The sequence below is a fragment of the Morone saxatilis genome, unplaced genomic scaffold (genome assembly GCF_004916995.1).
Source record: "Morone saxatilis isolate NCDOM2014 unplaced genomic scaffold, NCSU_SB_2.0 Contig14, whole genome shotgun sequence".
Lineage (NCBI taxonomy): Eukaryota > Metazoa > Chordata > Actinopteri > Moronidae > Morone > Morone saxatilis.
In genome coordinates this window covers 20,592,413-20,611,280 of record NW_023339696.1, presented here as the reverse complement: position 1 = coordinate 20,611,280, position 18,868 = coordinate 20,592,413, and the positions used below count along the sequence as shown (strand labels likewise).

Genomic DNA, 18,868 nt, shown 5'->3' with positions numbered 1-18,868 from the left:
GCCTCTGAGATGTAGTGGAACAACAGTAATGTATAAGGTTGCATCCTCTGCATATATGTTATATGTAAAAATTTAGTCTGATATAAATCGTTAAACCTAAATGCATCCAAATGTTAACATGGGATCATCATAGCTGTCTTCATTGGGTCATTTTTGGGTGTGAGCTTTTGTTCATAACACATTTGAACGCAGTCTAGGTCATCATAAATATAAATTCATCACAATAGCTAACAGTTCAAATAATCCATATTTCTCCACTGACAGATATTTAAACCTGCCTCTTGGAGGTTTACCTTCATCTAGTCTTGGTGTAACTCTAATCTTTCTTTAGAAAATCACATAATTTAACGACACACTCAATCTAAGACTTTCATTGTCTAGGAAAGTATATTTGAGTTAATCTGGTTTTAAAGGGCACTTTAGTCTAAAACCAGTACTAATTGGCTCTTTAGGATAACAGAAGATTGAATAATCCACTCTGTTCTCAGTGCTTTTCACACCCCTGTTTGACATTCAGACTGTCTGTTGGCATGAGAAAAATGACAAAAAGCATGAATTAGTTATCTGCAAAATGCCTCCAAATGCAAGTCATCCTCAATACATTTCATAAAAGGCCATTTTTTTATGACACGCTGTCCTCATTCTTCTCAAAATATATTTTTGTCGGCATTATTGTGTAATGAAATCTGAAAAGACGTTTCTGGAGAAAGAACCAAGCCAAGCAATCTGAGCAGTACCTTGTTCAAGGCTCTGCTCAGGCCAGAGAGCCATCCAATTATGAAATAAAACAGAAACATTCCCCATTAACAGATAAACCTAACACTGGAACCTTGACAGCGGAGAGAGACCTTGAAAACTGAGCTCAAGGAAACAGCATAGGTTGAAAAGGAACACGTCCAAGACCTGATCTCTCTCGAAAAAAGGTCATTTTTCTTTTTCGTTTTGACAGCTGGCTTTGTCAAAAGGTAGCGGATGACGTGTTTTGTATGTAGAGGGAGGACATGTCTTTGAAAGCTTGACTTTTTATAAACCTTGCAGCCGACCATGGGCAGGTAGTACATATGCCACATATGGTTGGATGTGTGTTCATGCCTGGAATGACTCAGACTGGTTTCAATTTCGCACAGTGTCTGGTTTCTCTGTCGCAGCCTCCCAGCCTCCTCTCGCCATTCCCTTCTTCCTCTCCTCAGCCCCTCTGAAGGACGAATTACAAATGATAAAAGTGTGTTTTGCATCCAGTCTCTCTAACACAATGCTGACGCCTCCAGTAATGAGGTCATTATTATGCATATCACAGATATCAAGAGGAATGAGCTTAAAAGATTACACGTTTAATTGATTAAGGCAAGCAGGCAGCTACGGCAGTGTGTAACAAAGGAGACTGTTTTCTTAAAGGTTGTGATATTTTAACCACATTTAAAGAGTTCTAATTAAATATCACTACACCTTGACTTCTAAAAATAACTGAATGTCATGCTGAGGTTCAACCTTTAAAAAGCAGCCCTGAAAACAGGACAGAACCGCTTATTTTGGGTTTTAGATCCTGTGATATTTTGTTATCATGATGTTTTAATACGATACTTAAATTCTTGTTCTATGTTTTATATTTTGTCTCATTATTGACCGGATTTGTTCCTGTATTCTTCGAGTTTGGGGAGACTTGAATCTTGCGTCACAAAAGTGAGGGTTTGACATCGTATTTGATTTGATTCGACTCACTAAAGACATTAAGTGTAAAGTTTTGACCTGCTGAAATCCCAAAAGAACGAATAAGACTTCTATATTTAAATATTAAACCTTTGCTTTGAACAGAGTCTCGGCTACGTGTAAAATAATATTACCATAGCTTTTAAAGCAAAATGTCTAAATGATTTTTTCATTTTAAAGGTCAGTATTCAGTAACCTGACAGACTTGTCATTTTCTTATGAAGAGTCGTTTAACAGAACTTGATATTTGGCTAGATATGACTTGTTCTCAAGGACTTGAGACTTGACTTGGACTTGCGATTTGTCCTAAAGGTCTTGAGACTTGACTTGATCTTGACTCTCTAAAGGACTTGAGACTTCACTTGGTCTTAAGACTTGTCTGCACAGGATTTGGGACTTGTACTCAAGTACTTGAGACTCGTCCTAAAGGACTGGGACCTGACTGGAGACTCACCCCAAAAGGCTTAGCTTAGGATGTTAATTCTCAGTGATGCTTTTAAGATTTTATGATGGATGGAAATGCCATTAAAAAACTCTAATAAAAGATGGTTTTCAGTCTTTTTTAAGAGAAGAAAGCTGCAGACATTATCTCTGTAGCAGTAATCAGGAAGGAACCTTCATCACAGCGTAGGTGGACATCATACCAGACTTCTTTATAATTTTTAACAAAAGACACATTTGGACGACCTCTTGGTGGACAGACCAGTGGATTGGAGCTGCAGTACGATTCGGCTGACCTGAAACACTTTGACCGACAGGCTCTTTGTCACGTACGCAGAGTTTCCCTCCACCTGAAAAGCAGCAGCAGCAGAGTCTTGGAAGCCCTGCTGCACTCTGCGGTGCAATGTGACCTGGATGAGAGCTGGAGGATACTTATCTAATGTGGGGCAGCGCAGATTGCATTGTATCCACGGGGCCGGGGAGCGCAGAGCTGTGGAAACTTCAGGGACACAAACTGCTTAAAGCAGAGTGCTGATAGAGACGGCCTACTCTCTTGTTCACTCCGAGCCTCCGGTCTGCTCGGCTCTGCCTCTGGTCGGAGGCCAAAAGGAAAATTAGAGAAACATAATTGATTATTTTACTCTCTACTGATGCAATTTCATCAGACAGAGATTCGTAGATGACAACAGTTTGGAGCATGAAGGCAGATGTTGCTTAACCTGCAAATTTTGTTGTGTTTTTATTGATTTACTTTATCCCTTTGGCACAGATCACTATTGGGAGCAAATTAAATCAAGCTTTAATAGTTAATCCTGTCTTAAAAGTGGCTTTAATCGAAAAAAGTGGCCTTTAGAAAAACATATTTATTTCTATGTTACTTTTTAGTCTCTGGAGTCCTGAACTGAGTTAAACAAGATTCACTTGCTCCACCTGTGTTGGTCTTGTTAGTGAGACTACATACACACAGCACTGACCCCGGGGCTGCTTATAAGAACTGGAGAAAATCACAAGAAACCAATCATTCGGTGGATAATAACATATATAAAAAAAGAATAAAAAAATAACACTGATATCTAAAGCTTTTAAATAATTAGCACACAGAGCATTTTCTTTAAATGTGTGCAAACTGTAATGCTTCATCAGCCTCTTATAACCACTGCCAGCACACTGTCTGGCTGGTGGTGTTTATTTGAAGTCTTCATTATAATAGTTCAAATAATTCATGTTGATTCCACTGGCAGACAGCATTAATCTGTTAAACCTGCCTCCTAGGAGGATTTTATTTAAGCCTTGATGTAGACCCGGGGTAACTCTGATCTTCACTAAGGAACTCAGATCACATCATTTAAGATAAAGGATAAATCTAAGGCCCTGTGTATGTTTCAGACGAGGTTGTACAATCACATCTGACTGCAAAGGCAAAATATTCTACCGAGGCCTCTCCAAATCCGGTCAGACAGGGGGTTTTAGCTGCTGTTAGAAGATCCAACGAGCACTTTGTTTGGAAGCATGCTGCGGTCTACAGACTACACCAAACCACATGAGAGATAACAGATTTTTGAGTTTCTGTTTTAAAGGATAAATCTCAGCTATTACAACTTAATCCAGATTATCCAGGGTGCGAAAGCAGCCATGGGGAGTTTGGATTTATCTTAATAAGATATGAGCTCTTTTGAAAACATTTGTTATTATATTATTATTATAATTTTTGGGGGGTCTCAAAATATTGACTACACTATTTTTACCATGCTATTTACCATTTACCATTTCTGTATCTTCATGCATAAAATTAGGCTACTGGTGTATGATTCATGCATGAGGGTGATCTAATTCACTAAAGACACTGGCATATATGCTATTCTTCCAATCAACATTGAAGCGTAGCAGCATAAACTTCACTCACTTATAAAAAAACAAACTTAGTCCTCAATCTGCATATTGAATTTCCATTAGTCATTGTTGTTTTGTCAGCCTACTGTAAGTAAAACAACACCACCCCTTACCCTCCTCGTAAGAAAATGTGAGCTCTCCCAACAGCCATGGTATAGTTCGCAAACTGAGATTATCTCAACAACTTTTTGGAGGCGAAACCGAAAGTGAGCACCCCTGAAATGTTTTATAGTCCCTCATCACAGAGGAAAATTCTGTACACAACTACACCAAGAATGGTTGGTTAAAGTCTATAAACTCTGATGAATGTTTGCAGTTTGGGTGATCATTTTTACCACTTGCTTCCATTTTCTCTTCCAAATATATTTAGCTAACCTAAAGGTTGTGTCTCTCGTCATATCCAACTACCCGTTGGTGATGTCAATGCATATTTTTAATGTATTTTTTATCATTGCCGATAGAAATTATGAAATTACCAAAACTATCATACAAAAATAAGGATCCAATCCTTTAAAACCCACTCCGGATCTCGACTAACTACAAAAAATCCCTCGCTAGAAAACCTGTCCTGAGCACAGAATCATTACCTACAGACCCATCATCGGCTTGACAAGATGGATCTGTGAGCAGATCCGATTCTTCGCCAAAATAAGACCTCTAACAAGAGCCAACAGCATGACAGCACGTCTCACACACTCTGCTGCAATGTCACGCAAGTCAAGTGAAGCTCAGCCACGTCCGGAGACATCATGTCGAGGAAACTGACCACAGATCCAGTCGGCGCCTCTGGGCTCGGCTGTTCCTTTTGTCATGAGCTAATGTAAGCACGGATGCACACTCGCCTCCTCGGGCCGGATGCTGGTCTCTACCCCCTCGGATCACAAGTTCAATTAATTTCACAGTTGGCGGCACCCACAGTCATTTCGCCAGGGCCTGTTGTCTGGAACTAGAGAGAAATGGGAAGAATATGATGCACCCCAAGCCGCTCACCACCTCCTCCTCCTCTTCCTCCTCATTGCCTCCATCTCCTCCACCCATGAAGGCTCCACTTGCCCGGAGCCACATGTGATCTGATAGGGCCACGGCTCTGCAGCATATTAAAGCTCACATCACGACGATAAGGGAGAGGCGAGACAGCCGCATGCATCATTACTGCTCCATAAAGACATCTCTTTTCCATCTCATTCAACAAAATATTTTTGATTTTCATCTGAAATGCTGCTCATTAAAGAGTTGAGTTAATTGACAGTCTGCAGATCAATCCTATCGGTTGGATCAAGTCTCAAGTGCAAATAAATAAAGCAGCAAGCTTGTCAGACATGACTAGAAGCCAGAATCCGAACCATATGTAGAGCATATTCCCACTGGATTGCCATTTCACTCAGTCTGACTTGTGATATGAGCATTTCAAACATTTTCAAGCATAAACTGGAATAGTAACACTCCAGAAGAACAAAGCCTCAGTTTTTCCATTTTTTTTTTTATAGGCTGATCTTGGCAAAACAGACTCCATAAGAGAGGTGTGAAGGGGAGCTACTGGCTTACTGGGTAGACCTCTTTTTTTCATCAGTGATCTGTCAAGTGTTTTAATTACCTAAATCTAACCATACTGAAGTTGCCATGCCCAATTTTGTAGAAATAATTGACAAAAGATTTGTATGATATTATGTTTAGAAATGGATGACTAATAGATCTTTTATAAAGACCATATCTATCAGTCCTTTTTTTCTTTTTTCGTTGACCCTTCAAGCTTATCAAATCTGACAAGCCACAGGTTTATTAACACCAGATCAATGCTGTCTTCAAATGGAACATGTCATAACGACATGGGAAGTCACGTAGGGGGTGGGCATTCATATGGACTCTTCTTGTGAACACTGGAAAACACGACCCTGTTTGAAGGCAGCACACTTTCCTGGAAAGATGTAGCACGCATTTTATCCCTGTTTAAAAACTGAATCAAAAGTGCAACACATGATGATGTGCACTGGAAGATAAACTCCTCCAAAATTGGATTAGAATTGTCCAAATACTCTTTTGTAATGGATTTGGATTAGAACTGCACAGATAATCAGCAGTGTGTGTGAGTGTGATCAGTAAACTGCAGACAAGAAAGGAGACAGAATTAAAATGGAGACCTCGAGTAGTGACTGGTTGGACCTGCTTTCATCAGATTTAACTGCCAACACTGATTATCTTTTCTAAAGAGTGATTGCAAAATAGTATCCCATTCTCTGTGGTGTTGGGGATGAATAGCAAACAAACACAGGGTTTTAAGCAATTTCTTACGTACATAACAACCTTTTCCAAAACCTAACCAAGTAGCTTTTGTGCCAAGACCTAATGAAGTAATATTTGGGACTAAATAAAAAAAAAAAAAGTATTGTTCCTAACTTGACTGCGGAGCCCTGCGTGTCCAGAAATTACATGAATGGTTACCCACAGCATCCTCCAATGCAAGGTTTGATTAGCACCAATAGAGTAGCGAGGCATGAAGTCAGGTAGTGGGTGGTTGTTCTGTCAAACCTCAATGCCAGAAATCAGAGTTTGTGTCCTGTCTGAGATGCACAATCAATGTTTTTTTTTTAACCATGACAGTGACCATCCATAACCTGCCATGAACGTAACCATACAGTAGTTGCCAGGCCAGGATTTTGTATAAATAATTAACGAGCGAAGATTTGCATGATATTAATGTTCAGGCTTTGAACCTTCTTTACTGCAAGCCTTCAACTAGAGACTGACTTTGTTTCAAGGGTGGCCTGGTTCCACTTCTGCTTTGCATTCCTTTACTACTGGCTGGGAGGAAAATGCAGATATGGCCTTAAAACCTCTGCAGTCATCCATCCATTCATTTTCTATACTGTTTGTCCTATTGGATGTCTTTGGAGCCTAACGCAACATGCATTGGGGCACACCCTGGACAAGACTCTGGTCCATCCAATTCACCATACCTGCATTTGGGCTACAGAAGGAAATTAAAGCACCCAGGGGAAGTCAAAAAAGAACCCAGCTATCTCACTCTAGGACCTTTTTTATACTTTAAAACACCAAACTCAGTGGTACGCACTTAAAATAATACCTAATGCTCATGGCTCTCTGCAAACCACATTATACCCAATGATGAATGAGAGCAAAATGGGTAAATATTATAATGAACCATCATGCATTCCTGCAGGCACCCAGCTGGTGTCGACTCTTAATGAGCGCTGCAGAAAAGTGGCCACACAGCTTGTTGAAACATCTCTGATGGATGTTTCACATTACGGGGCTAAAACGTCCCCCATAAGAATATCCAAACCTCAGGATTGAACCTGCTACCCTCCGGCTTCCCCTCCTCTTCCTTTCCCTCATCCTCCCTTAGCCACTCTGTCAGGCAGGGCAGTGCCTGCTGGATGCTTTTCCAGGACAACACACAAGGGAAGGTGCTAATCACAGGCCTGTCACTGCTATTCACTCTCAGCTATTACACCTCTGTCTTACTCCACAGATTTAGTAGTAAGCCTGCAATCCCTGATCTTTACTGTCACAGTGTGGTGCTGTACGCATGCTGAATTTTTCATACTGGCACAGGCAAGGGCTCCTTCACATCTGTGCTTTTTTAAAGAGCCAGATTTATGAATGAAGCCTGGTGAGTGTAGGATGCATCACTCGAGCAGTAACAGGCCTGCCCGAAGGGTCACAGGAAACTGGTGGGTGGCGGCTGGTAGAGGAACGCTCGGTTTCTCCCATTCACAGAAAAAATTTAGAGGCAGTGACTAATGAAGCATTTAGAGGAGAAAATTCCACCGGTGTCGTCAACCTGCGGATGAGTTGCAATTGTAATTTTGGATGCCATTTTTTACATACAATTACCAGCCATTTGTGCCCGGAGTGAGAGCTCGCCGCTGCTCGCAATTTGGCACTTGAGCAGCAGCAACAGCGCTGTGTGGAGAGGAATGGGAGAGAGTGGGAGGTTTGATGTAGAACAAAAAAATCACATCTCTACCCAACTGGGCGCTGATTTGTTTGTACGGCAGTTTTCCGTCTCTCTGATGAGCTCATTGTGCCTTTTAACAAGTCCTTTTGTGTGACGTGTGTGTGTGTATTCTGACTGTAGATATATGAGCACTCCAGATTAGCTTATTGTCATTATATAAACAAGCTACAGTCAACAAAAGTTTTCATTTAGTCAATCCTATAAAAACCATGTTCCTTTGGGACAATGCTTTTTTCACTATCACTTATTTGTATCATCTGTTCTGTTCCTGCTTCTGCTGGTAGATGCTCCGGCTAAAACAATCAGCGTGTTAAGTTGCTCTTTAACATATTTTCTACTTTCATGTGTTTTTTAGATGAAAATCTACCAGAAAACTGTGTATGTATGAGTCTACATTTGAGCCAGTAAAGTATTCTGCATTTGTTTTCCAAATGAGGACATTGTCCTTCACCACACAGACGTTAACACTCAGCCTCTGCTCGCCACACCAAGGCCTTTTTTCATCCTTGGTTGTCAGCGCTTTTTTCTTTTTTTTCTTGAATTATTCTATTCTAGTAGCTACCTTGTTTGAATACAATCCCTCCTCGTTGTAAAAGGAGAATACTTTCCCTGTGATAAAAGCAACACTGCCTCGGGCCAGACTGCCTACTGTATCAGAGCTAATTCTTTGCATACCAATACAAGCCATCCCGTTTTTAAGTATTGGTATTCGGTGCTGGCTGCTGTGCTGACAGAAGCATTTCCATGTCCAGCTCTGCCGTGTCCTTGCCCTCCACCCATAATAGATATTGACAGGTGCAGCATAGATAACGCTAATCTGCATCCTAACAGGATTTCACATGTCATATAGACAGTGCTTTCTCATCGCTGCCGCATTCAATTCACAACTTTGTTATGCTGCTAATAGCGTTTCACGGTGGCACAGCCTACGGCCTTCAGAGGGAAGGATATGGAAGTGGAGCCTGACTCATTCACAGGTTTGCTCTCTGAGCTTTGGGTGAGCAGGTGAACTATCGCTTATTGGACTCAGTGTATGGCTCACTGTCCAATTAACAGAAAAATATGAATTACTAAATGCACCGGTAATAGATTTGGTCAATGAACAAGGGGGCTGAAATGTTTTGATGATGAATTTTGACAAAGTCTCTGTTAACAACATTTTTTAATAGTCACAGGCATTTACCAGGCAGCCTGGTTCTAACAGAGACTCTTGGGATAATTTGGCTGCATTATGGGAAATGAAGGATCAAGAATTTTAGGAGCTTGACCCACAAAAGAGACAAGAAGTCAGGATATCACTGGCATCTGATTCATCTTTTCCGGCCATTCCTTTTTCAATCTGTCTCCTCAAACATATGGATTTTTACAGTGACAGCCAATTCGTTAATTAAATTTTACTCCCTTTTTTTAATATTATTTTTTTGCTCTATTTCCAGTTATTAATACTTCTTGCCATTTCAGAAGTTTCAGTGTTTACCCACCTCCCCGGTGTATACGGCTGCCCTTCAGCCACCGCCCAAAGTGCCATCCCAGCTGTAGTGTTCCTGACGCTTTCTACTCTTTGTCCTGCTTTTTTAGGACTTTTGCACTGCTGGTCAGAGCCTTTTCCGACCGTTATCGATCTGCTTTGAACAACGACACAGTAAACTTTTACCTTTTGTGTCCACCACTCTCTACCGCAGAATTGCAATACAGACTTGATGACTTTTAGATCAAATGCCATTATATATTAGGGTTTGTTATTTGGTCGTTGTTGTTTTTTTTGTTTAGTCTTTATTTTCATTTAAATAATTATATTTAATAATGAATAATTTATATTCATTTAACAGACCTCTAAATATGTTTCTATCATTTTCATATATAATGTGTTCACATGATCTATATTCCATTCCTTTAAATGTATAAAAAGTGCTTTGAAACTGCCTCGTGTATGAATTGTGCAATATAAATGAATAGGCTTTTCTATTCCTGTTACGTTCTGACGTTTTTCACAGAGCTGTCAGTTCAGTGAAGAATGAAATGCAATCTACTGCAACATAAAAAAATTACAGCCTCAAAAAATGAAGGTGCTACAGTGTTTTAGATGGGGGTGATCTCTTCAGTCAAACACACACAAGGATCTTACATATTAAAATGGAACAAATCCATTTCTACATCACTTCTTCCAGTTCATTCTGGAGTCGCCTAAATGAAAATGGCAACCTATCAGATCTAAACTTGGTATCTGAATGCGCAGGAATATTCAAAGATGTCCTGAAATGCCGGACACAAATATATACAGACAGATGTTGTAGCCTTGATATGAAAATGGAAGAAGGACAATATATATTTCCAATTTGAGATAAAGAATGTTTGGGGAAGGTAAGTGGTGCTTTAATGTGAGATAGTGCAGGTTGACGTTCCATCCGTTTCAGCTCTTCAGATGTGATTTCAGTGTACAAACATGCACTACATAATGCATGAGGAAAGGCTGGATCAGAAGAGGTGTTAAGAGGCTATCTGTGTATGTGTGTGTGTGTGTCAGGACGCGATGTATGAATCTCAGTATTCACTCTTGGCCATGTGGTAGGAAGGCTTGTGGGATGCTCAGAGTGTGAGTTCCATCTAACCAACCTAATCAGGTTCATTAGCCTCCTATTTAATGGACAGGCGAGATAAGGAGAGGAATCAATTCATATTGTGCTTTTGGCGGTCGCAGATCTGTGCACTGTGAGAGGACTGTCTCCCTGCTGTTCTGAATCACGCTCATTGAGAAAGAAGCGGAAATTACCAGTTCAGCGAACGCTGCACTGACTTAAAATGACCTAATAGACCAGTCAGAGTCTCGACGCTGCCTGAAAACTGCAGTTTACATGGATTTTTACAGATAAAGTTCACATTTAAGGTTAAACGTCTTACTTCTAATAGCTGTTTTAAGTCTCAGGCATGTGGAACCTCTGGGTTACATGAAGCATAATGGACCTGAAACACTAAATGATTCAGGGTGAGGAGCAAAGTCTCTCACATGGAGGAGCTTGTGGAGAGAACCAGCTTTTTTTTTAAAAAGGTGCGATAAATACACAAAGCTGAGAAATGAAGACCTAATTCAGACATACTGGCTGATCACATGCTGGTGTGCGTTTAACCTCTCTCCATCCTGTTTACGGTATGTGTGAAGAGTTTTATTTGAAATGATGCTCAAAGGCCTTAGACACCCATAGTTCACCCACACAGCTATTGTCACTTGCTTGATTAGACCTCTTCTCAAGGTGCAGTCTGAAATCTACTTGTGTACCGAGAAAGAAAATATTGTATTGTAGGCATAAACCTAAATATGGGTCGTAATAACCTGCAGAGCAACAACAACTGAGAACACCTGTGCAGGTGTGCCTGGCCTGTTTATTAAACTGAACATCATTTTACATTTTTGTATATATATATCTATATCTATCTATCTATCTATATATATATATATATATATTTGGATTAATCTGCCATATTGTGATAAAATGATATTGAAAAAATATTCTTTCTTATTTTCTTTCAGCGGTATACCTTTTTTAGATGAACTTTCAATTATTCTTGACCCAAATTCAACCCCTGAGTAATTTTTCATTCCTCTAGCCAACTAAATGCAGCAAATGGATGCATTTATTCATTAAGTGTGGTGTTTGTCAGGGGAAACGTGTTTTTTCTAGCACTATTTTAGCAGGGTGGGGGTAAGGCTGCTAACTGAGGAGCAAGTTTTACTTAGAGACAAATGTTTTTAATGGGTTCTTCTTTTTAAAATTGGATTTTCTGTGAAAATGTAATTCCAACTTTATGCAAATATACCAATTACAGCTTGGAATAAATATACATTCTTTTTTTTTTCATGCAGTGGCACCAAATGCAAGAAGTGTCTCGTTTAACCTTGTTGTCACCTGCTCCTTTAATCTCAGTGAACAGCTGCTAAAATGCCTCCTCTGCTGTGCGACCCCGACAACTTGATAAATATGTCACTCTCTCCTTCTTGTCTCTCAACCTCTGGAGGGAAAACAACTTTTGTATTTACATCTGAGAGTTGAGAGTTATGTTGTTTGGTCAAAATGCTCAGCTGTATAAGATGTGGGTGCGTCTGGGTTTATATCGGGGCCCAGCGTGGGCCGTGACGAGCTTCCACTGTCACACAAATCACCAGGATGAAAAGTTCTGTGACGGGAAGCTACAGGGGTAAAGCTTTCACTCTATCTGATGCCTTGTGTTTGAGTCTCAGCCCTGTGAATTCTTTGATCGTCTCAAGACTTAAAACTGCAGTTTTGACTGTGTCCACATCTCGATCCAACGTCATCCGTTTCCTTTGGTATTTTATGTTGTGCTGTGTGGATGTGGCCGACTGTGAGATCAGCTGTGGTTCATAATGGTTTAACATAGCTAAACGTGTGGAAGATGACACCTGTTTAAAAACACCAGCATCAATGTGAAGAGCACAGCAGGACTAACAAAGACTTTTCTGCCTTTATAGAGTTCATGCAGTTCTGTAAGTAAGTAAGTAAGGCAGAAGGAGAAGGATGTGGAAAGAGGCATGGATTCAAGTGCGTCAGTACTGGGACGTCCTCGTGGCCTGGGGGTTGAGGTGCTGACCAAGAAGCATGTCCTCGTTCCCAGTTTCTCTCATCCCTCAGTTCTTATCATTTCTCCACTGTCCACAGTCAGCTATCACAAAAAGATGCAGAAAAGTGCATCTGCATTAGACAGAAATGTTGAGGTGCAAAATGGGCACAATTCCTGGGGGACACTTGGACTGGGTATCACTCAAAACTGTTTGATACTGTTACCGATACCAATGACTCGACTTTGATACCCGTTCCTGAACAAAACAAAATTTAATTTGAACAAAAAGAAAAAAGCATTGTGCATTACAGTACAACTACTCACTTCAAAGGATTTTTACTCTTTGCACTTGAAGGAAGACATGGAATGTGTTTGGTATTATATATAAAAAACTATAAATTACTGTCAAATGAACTTTAATAACAAATAGTGTGGCAACAATCCACTGTCAATTTTTGGCGTGTTTCTTTTACCTGTTGGTCTGTAAACCATCTGAAACAGTCTCTGTAGCTGCTTTGGGGAGGAGAGGGTACGCTGTGTTAGTGGCATCCATCCCATTGGACGATGAGGTAAACGGACACACCAAGAAGCGGATATACAGGTTAGCTGCACTAGCTGGCACAAAGTTCACTAGTTGTCTGTGCAAATAAGCAAGTCGTGTTACAAAAAACTAAAGATACTCTGTATTATCAACACTATTGGGTTGGTGCCATGAAAGTATCTAAGTTCGGTACCTAGCCCTAGATACTTCGCTGGTTTGGCTGACTAATGGATGTAGATGAACTCAAAGTGACATTTAACAATTAATTATGCCCATTAAAAGTGTGTAATAATGCACAGATTAAATTGATGTAATGTGTTGGCCATAGATTTAAAATCCAGATCGATGTATATATACATAACACAAAAACTAAAACACCAACCCACTAAAAATTTAAAAAAAGACCATTGAAGGACAAAATCTGACAATAAAAATGCACTTTATCAGCTTAAATTATAAAGAGTTGCTGCAATATCCACCCAGAGCTGGAACTGGTTAGGGGATACTTTGGGATCCACACATAGTTACACACTGAAACCTTAGAGTGGATTTTAAGCAGCAGCAGTGAGCAAGCGCTCGTTCCAGAAAAGGCTTGACTCACCACCGTTCGATCTCCTTGAATCAATATAAAGCATCATAGTCAGGGTGGTAAACATGAGTGTGCAGATAATGTCACATTACATGATTTATTGATCTATGATTCTCAAGTTCAAAGTTTTCAGTTACCGCCTGCCTCTAGTTCAGAGCCACTAACAGCTTTAAAGACGGAGACATATAAGGACTCGGTAATGGAGGCAAACTGGGCAAGTGATACCTACTTGGCACACTACAACTCCCCTCCATTTGCACTCACACTCAGATACACAGCCGTGCACATGCCCATGCACAGACACACTGTAGGCCTGGAGGGATTACAGCGCGGGGAGGTGGGAGTACTGCAGCAGTGCGTCCCAGTAAGACAAGGTCACCTTAAGTGGATTGGGGGGAGGGGGGCAATTCCCTGAGGACGAAAACAGGGAGCAACTCATGAAAAAGTAATTAAGCAGGATGCACATCAGTGGATGCCACAGGCGGAGAAGGCAAGGAGAGAGATGAAAAAGCCCTGAGGACGAGGGGAATGTTTGTACACAAGATATCTGGAAGCTGTTCGCTAAATGCACACAATGGGATCGTTTAACCTCGGACGTTTGGGGGTATACGGTGGGGTTGTTTTTGGAAATGTGAAAAGTAAAACTATCGCTCACACGTTTTTCTGTTTTACTAATCTCTTGATAATTAACTACATGCTGTCATATTTCAAGCAAATGTGTCAAACATTATCTGAACTGAACCTTTTGTCGGACAACAATTTCTATGAATGAACACACACACACACCTTCTAGGACAAACTTTGTGTGATTTCACTAAAACTGACTTGACTTAAACTAATCTCAGATGCAGATCAGTGTAAGCTTAAATAAGTCCATCAAAAATAGTTCTCTCCAAATGAAGCATTTGTACATAAAGGATGGTATATTGTAGTGCATTGTTGAGTTGTGGATTGGATCTGCATCCGTTGGTCCAAAAAAGCAATTTGAAAATGTCACCTTGGGAGCGGGGACGTTGTTAGACAGGCATTTCTTGACAATTTATATGATCCTTATGAAAACAACTTATAAGTGCATATACTGATCAGAAGGTTTGGTTCTGTTTCGGCAACTACAACCACTTGGTTTCTTTTAACCACGACCATAATCTTTCCCTAATATTTACCAGCAGTGACCGTTAAGAGACGTATTGTCAAAGTCAGACACCATCAAACCCAAAACCATCAAACATTAAACTTTTGAGAGCGCCGCAATGAGGTGCAGTCAGGTTAATATCGATCGATAAACATGCGTGACTCGGCCAGTTTTGGAGTATATCCAACCTTTATGCTCCATTTCCTTCTTTGCTTTGGAAAGAAGACAAGACTAGAACACCCCAGGAGATCACTTGTTAGGAAAATATTAACATACATTGTGTGTTTTATGGTGCACAAAATGAATACATAGTCTCAACTTGGATTTCAGTACTACATCTACAGCTGCAACTATTTATACTAAGTCTTTATACTACCACTAATATTGAATACTGTCTATTTTTTTTGTCACTTACAACGTCTGCTACACTCCATCCAACAAATGCACTATTTTCTCACATTTTAATAACAGTTGCAAAAAACTACAGTGACCAGTTGTTTTAGGGAATTACTGATCCTTTAAATATATATATATATATATTTGTGAGCTGTTCCTAAAGATTTAATTCTTGGCTGGAGTGCCAAAGATAGAATAGGGAAGTCAGGAAGTGCTGAGAGTTGGACTACACATTGTTGGTTTTGGACTTATGTAATGGCATTTGTTGGGAATAGGAAAACATATAGAATGAGGCCAGCCTTATCCCTTAAGAAGAGAAAACTGTCCAACATGCAGCGGTTTTTCTTCCTTTCTTGCCAAATCTCAACCACTTCTAATCAACGTTTCTCATTCAGTTTGAAAATGTACTCTGCTTGCCTTCCATCAGAATAAACTCACTGTGGTTCAGAGCTGTTAAATAGCCGCATCGCTACAGACAATCCATCAGTGGGACTAGAGATGGACGGACGGGGGCAAGTGAACGCACCACTATCAGACATAAATCCATCTCTCATAGCCTCTGCAGCGGCCTCACACAGGCGCTTTACCACATGAGTCAAACACTCGAGCAGGTAGACCGGCAGCGCTTGTTTGGATCCATGGAGTGTCGTGTTACATCACGGATGCATGATTATTAATGACAACATTACTTGGAGCTTTGTTAGCCCTGACGTACATTCAAATCTGTACTGTTTGTACTGTTCCTCTCACTACGACGCGCCCACGCAAACAATGAAATGTTACACACACAGCTGAGTTCATGCTCAGACGTGGTTTGTCTAACAGTAGATTGTGAAGGAATTAATGCAAATACAAGCAGCCAGAACAGGCGGTAAGTAAATGTAAATTTAATCAACAAATATCAATAATCAGCACTTTTGGTACAGGAGCTCCATTTTACTAAGACTGAGGTCTGGTTGGCTGATGGGTGACAAAACATTGTATCTCCAGATTAGGGAAAGAAGAATGAAAATAGGAAAGCTGGAGGGACAGATGGAAAGAATGGACGGAGAAGGGATTAAAAGAAGGGAGGATAGAAAGAGATGAGAAAGCATAGAATAAATAAGGACAGGATGTAAGGAAGAACAAAGAAGGGAGGGTAGGGGGAAGAACTGAAAAAGAAATGAAAGGACAGGAGGAAAACAATGAAAAGGAAAGAAAGTAGTGAAAGAAGGAAAGCAAAGAAGGTAGCAGAACGAAAGAAAATGGAAGGAAGGAAGAGATGAAACAAAAAACATACAAAGAAGGAAGGACTAAAAGAACAGAAGGAAAGAAATAAAAGGCGTAAGAATGGAATGAAGGAGGGAAAAAATGTGAGAAAAAGAACATTATATTATGGTTTTAAAGAAGTGTGGTACAGACAACATTTCCCTCATAATGAAAATACTGAAATAAAGTAAAAGTGCCTCAAAACAGTATAACTGCAGTACAGTCCTCGAGTAGACGTACCTCCTCTTCACATAAAGGCAGAGTTATGAGCCCAGTGGGCAGGGGAGTCAGATGACCTGTGCAGATATGTTAGCGCTCGATGCTATCCACTACAGAAATGAGATATGAGGTGTTTGTACAGCAGCAGGGGCAGAATGCAGTCAGCGGTGACACGGTGCACATCTGTCAGTCTGCTTCCTCCTGACAGGAGGTCTGGGTGGGTGGGGGGTAGAGAGCCTGCCGACAGCCAGCCGACAGCCAGCTGTTAAACGAAGACATGTACGATGGAGGCTGACAGGACCTCCGCTTTGAAGTGACAGCTACCGCCATCAGGACGCTAAGGTGTGTCACCTAATAGGTGCAGGGAGAGGGTGCCGGGTACAGTCAGGGGAGGGTCGCTGCCTCAGATACCTTTTTAAAATATTAGTGTTTGGCTGGAGCTGCTTAAACACCCATCTAGTACAAATAGTCAAGTGCTGTACTTAGAAATATTCAGTAGTACCTTATTTTATGCTACTTACCACTGCTACTCCACCATATAGTGAAATATTGTACCTTTAATTCCACTACATTGCAGATTCATTTATTAATACATAATATAACCAAAACATAGACTTTGTTACACTCTAATACAATAAGTTATTTTAATTTAAAAAAATTAAGTACCACTAACTCAATTTTGCAAGTTTAAGTGACACTAGCTTAGTTTTGTAAGTTACAGAATCATTTCTGATTAAGTACTTTTTGCTGGGTATTTTGTTTTTCGCAGTAGTAGTAAAGTTAGTTACAAATAGAGCTATAACCCAAAAGTTATACAAATCCTCTTCTCTGCATTGCCAAGTGAAAAAAAAGAGTTACTCGTCCTACAGTTCATGAAAGGTGTTGGTGCTGTATTCAAACCTGCTGTTGAGTATTTGCCTCCAGCTGTTGTGTCAAAAGTTAGTGGTGTATGTTTGTGTATTTCACACTGGAGGGAGAAAAATAACATCATTTAAAGTTTCCTTGCTGCCTTTCCAAATGGTACATTTTGTTTAGTTTCAGTTTCATTGTTCAGCACAGGGATATAAAATATACAGAAGCTTCAGTTACGCCTTCTCCAGTGTGTCACTTGGTTTCAGGGTAATCTGTCAACACTGAATGTCATCATCACCAGAAGCAAAGTGGGTACTTTCAGTGAGGCAAGTCTGAGTAAAGTCTCATAGGACCGCTTAAATTCTTGAGATAACAAACACAGAAAACTGTATAAAGCTTCTAATACATTCTGCTTTTTTTTTGCAACACATCCTTTATTAAACTTTCCAGCACATTGGGGAATAGAAACTAAAATGCTGTTGAATGCTTATGTATCTAAGCACTGTAATTTCATCCAAATGTAACCTAAATTTAGCCTGCAAATAACAAATAGAGAACACACTTATTTACAGAGATTTTCGGGTGGCGGTAGGTAGAGACTGTTGATAGTTTAGAGAAAAGCAAGTAGAAGAGAGGCTCAGAAATCGTTTCCTTTTTCAGTAACACCAGAGATATTCTGTGATCTAGCAAATCCATTTCCACTGCGAAACCTCTACTCACAGCAATCGTCACTCTATATCACAAAGCCGGGTTACAGTCATCGGCTCAATAAAATACACCTTCTGCAGCAACGATTTCCCAAGGAGGAACACCTTTTCGCTCAGCATTCTCTGGGTAGTTATGTCACTTACAGCAGCAATGGTACAGTAACTTTTGTGGAAGAAACCAGATGTTTTCACGGGGGCCAAAATAATGGATGCACTTCAAAATAAGAATCCTGGAGGGAAGACAGACCCAGCTCAACCAGAACCAAATATCGTGTGGCTTTTTCTCTTTAATTGCAAGTGGATGTGGTGTGTAGTTTGTAGTTGTACAAGGACCACAGAGTGATCAGATCAATGATTAAAAACGTTCAATGTCGCCAATTTAAGCTGATAACTGTAATAGTTGTGACTTGTGGAAAATAAGGTTTTAATCTCGATTCAATAAAATCCTTTCTAACTGCAACCTAGCGAAGATCTTTACAACAAACTAAATAATTTAGTGGTGAGCATGAGCAGCAGAAGCTATATGAGTAGTGTCTGACTTCTGATTTTTGTCCACCCTTTCTTCTTACTGAGTACTGCCACCTCTGTTGAGCAT

At 40.2% G+C, this 18,868-nt stretch overlaps 1 protein-coding gene across 1 annotated transcript in view; it reads right to left on the bottom strand.

The window, feature by feature from the left end:
• The window catches only part of LOC118323370 (protein shisa-6-like), an 80,470-nt gene that overhangs the window by 45,615 nt on the left and 15,987 nt on the right, over positions 1-18,868 (bottom strand).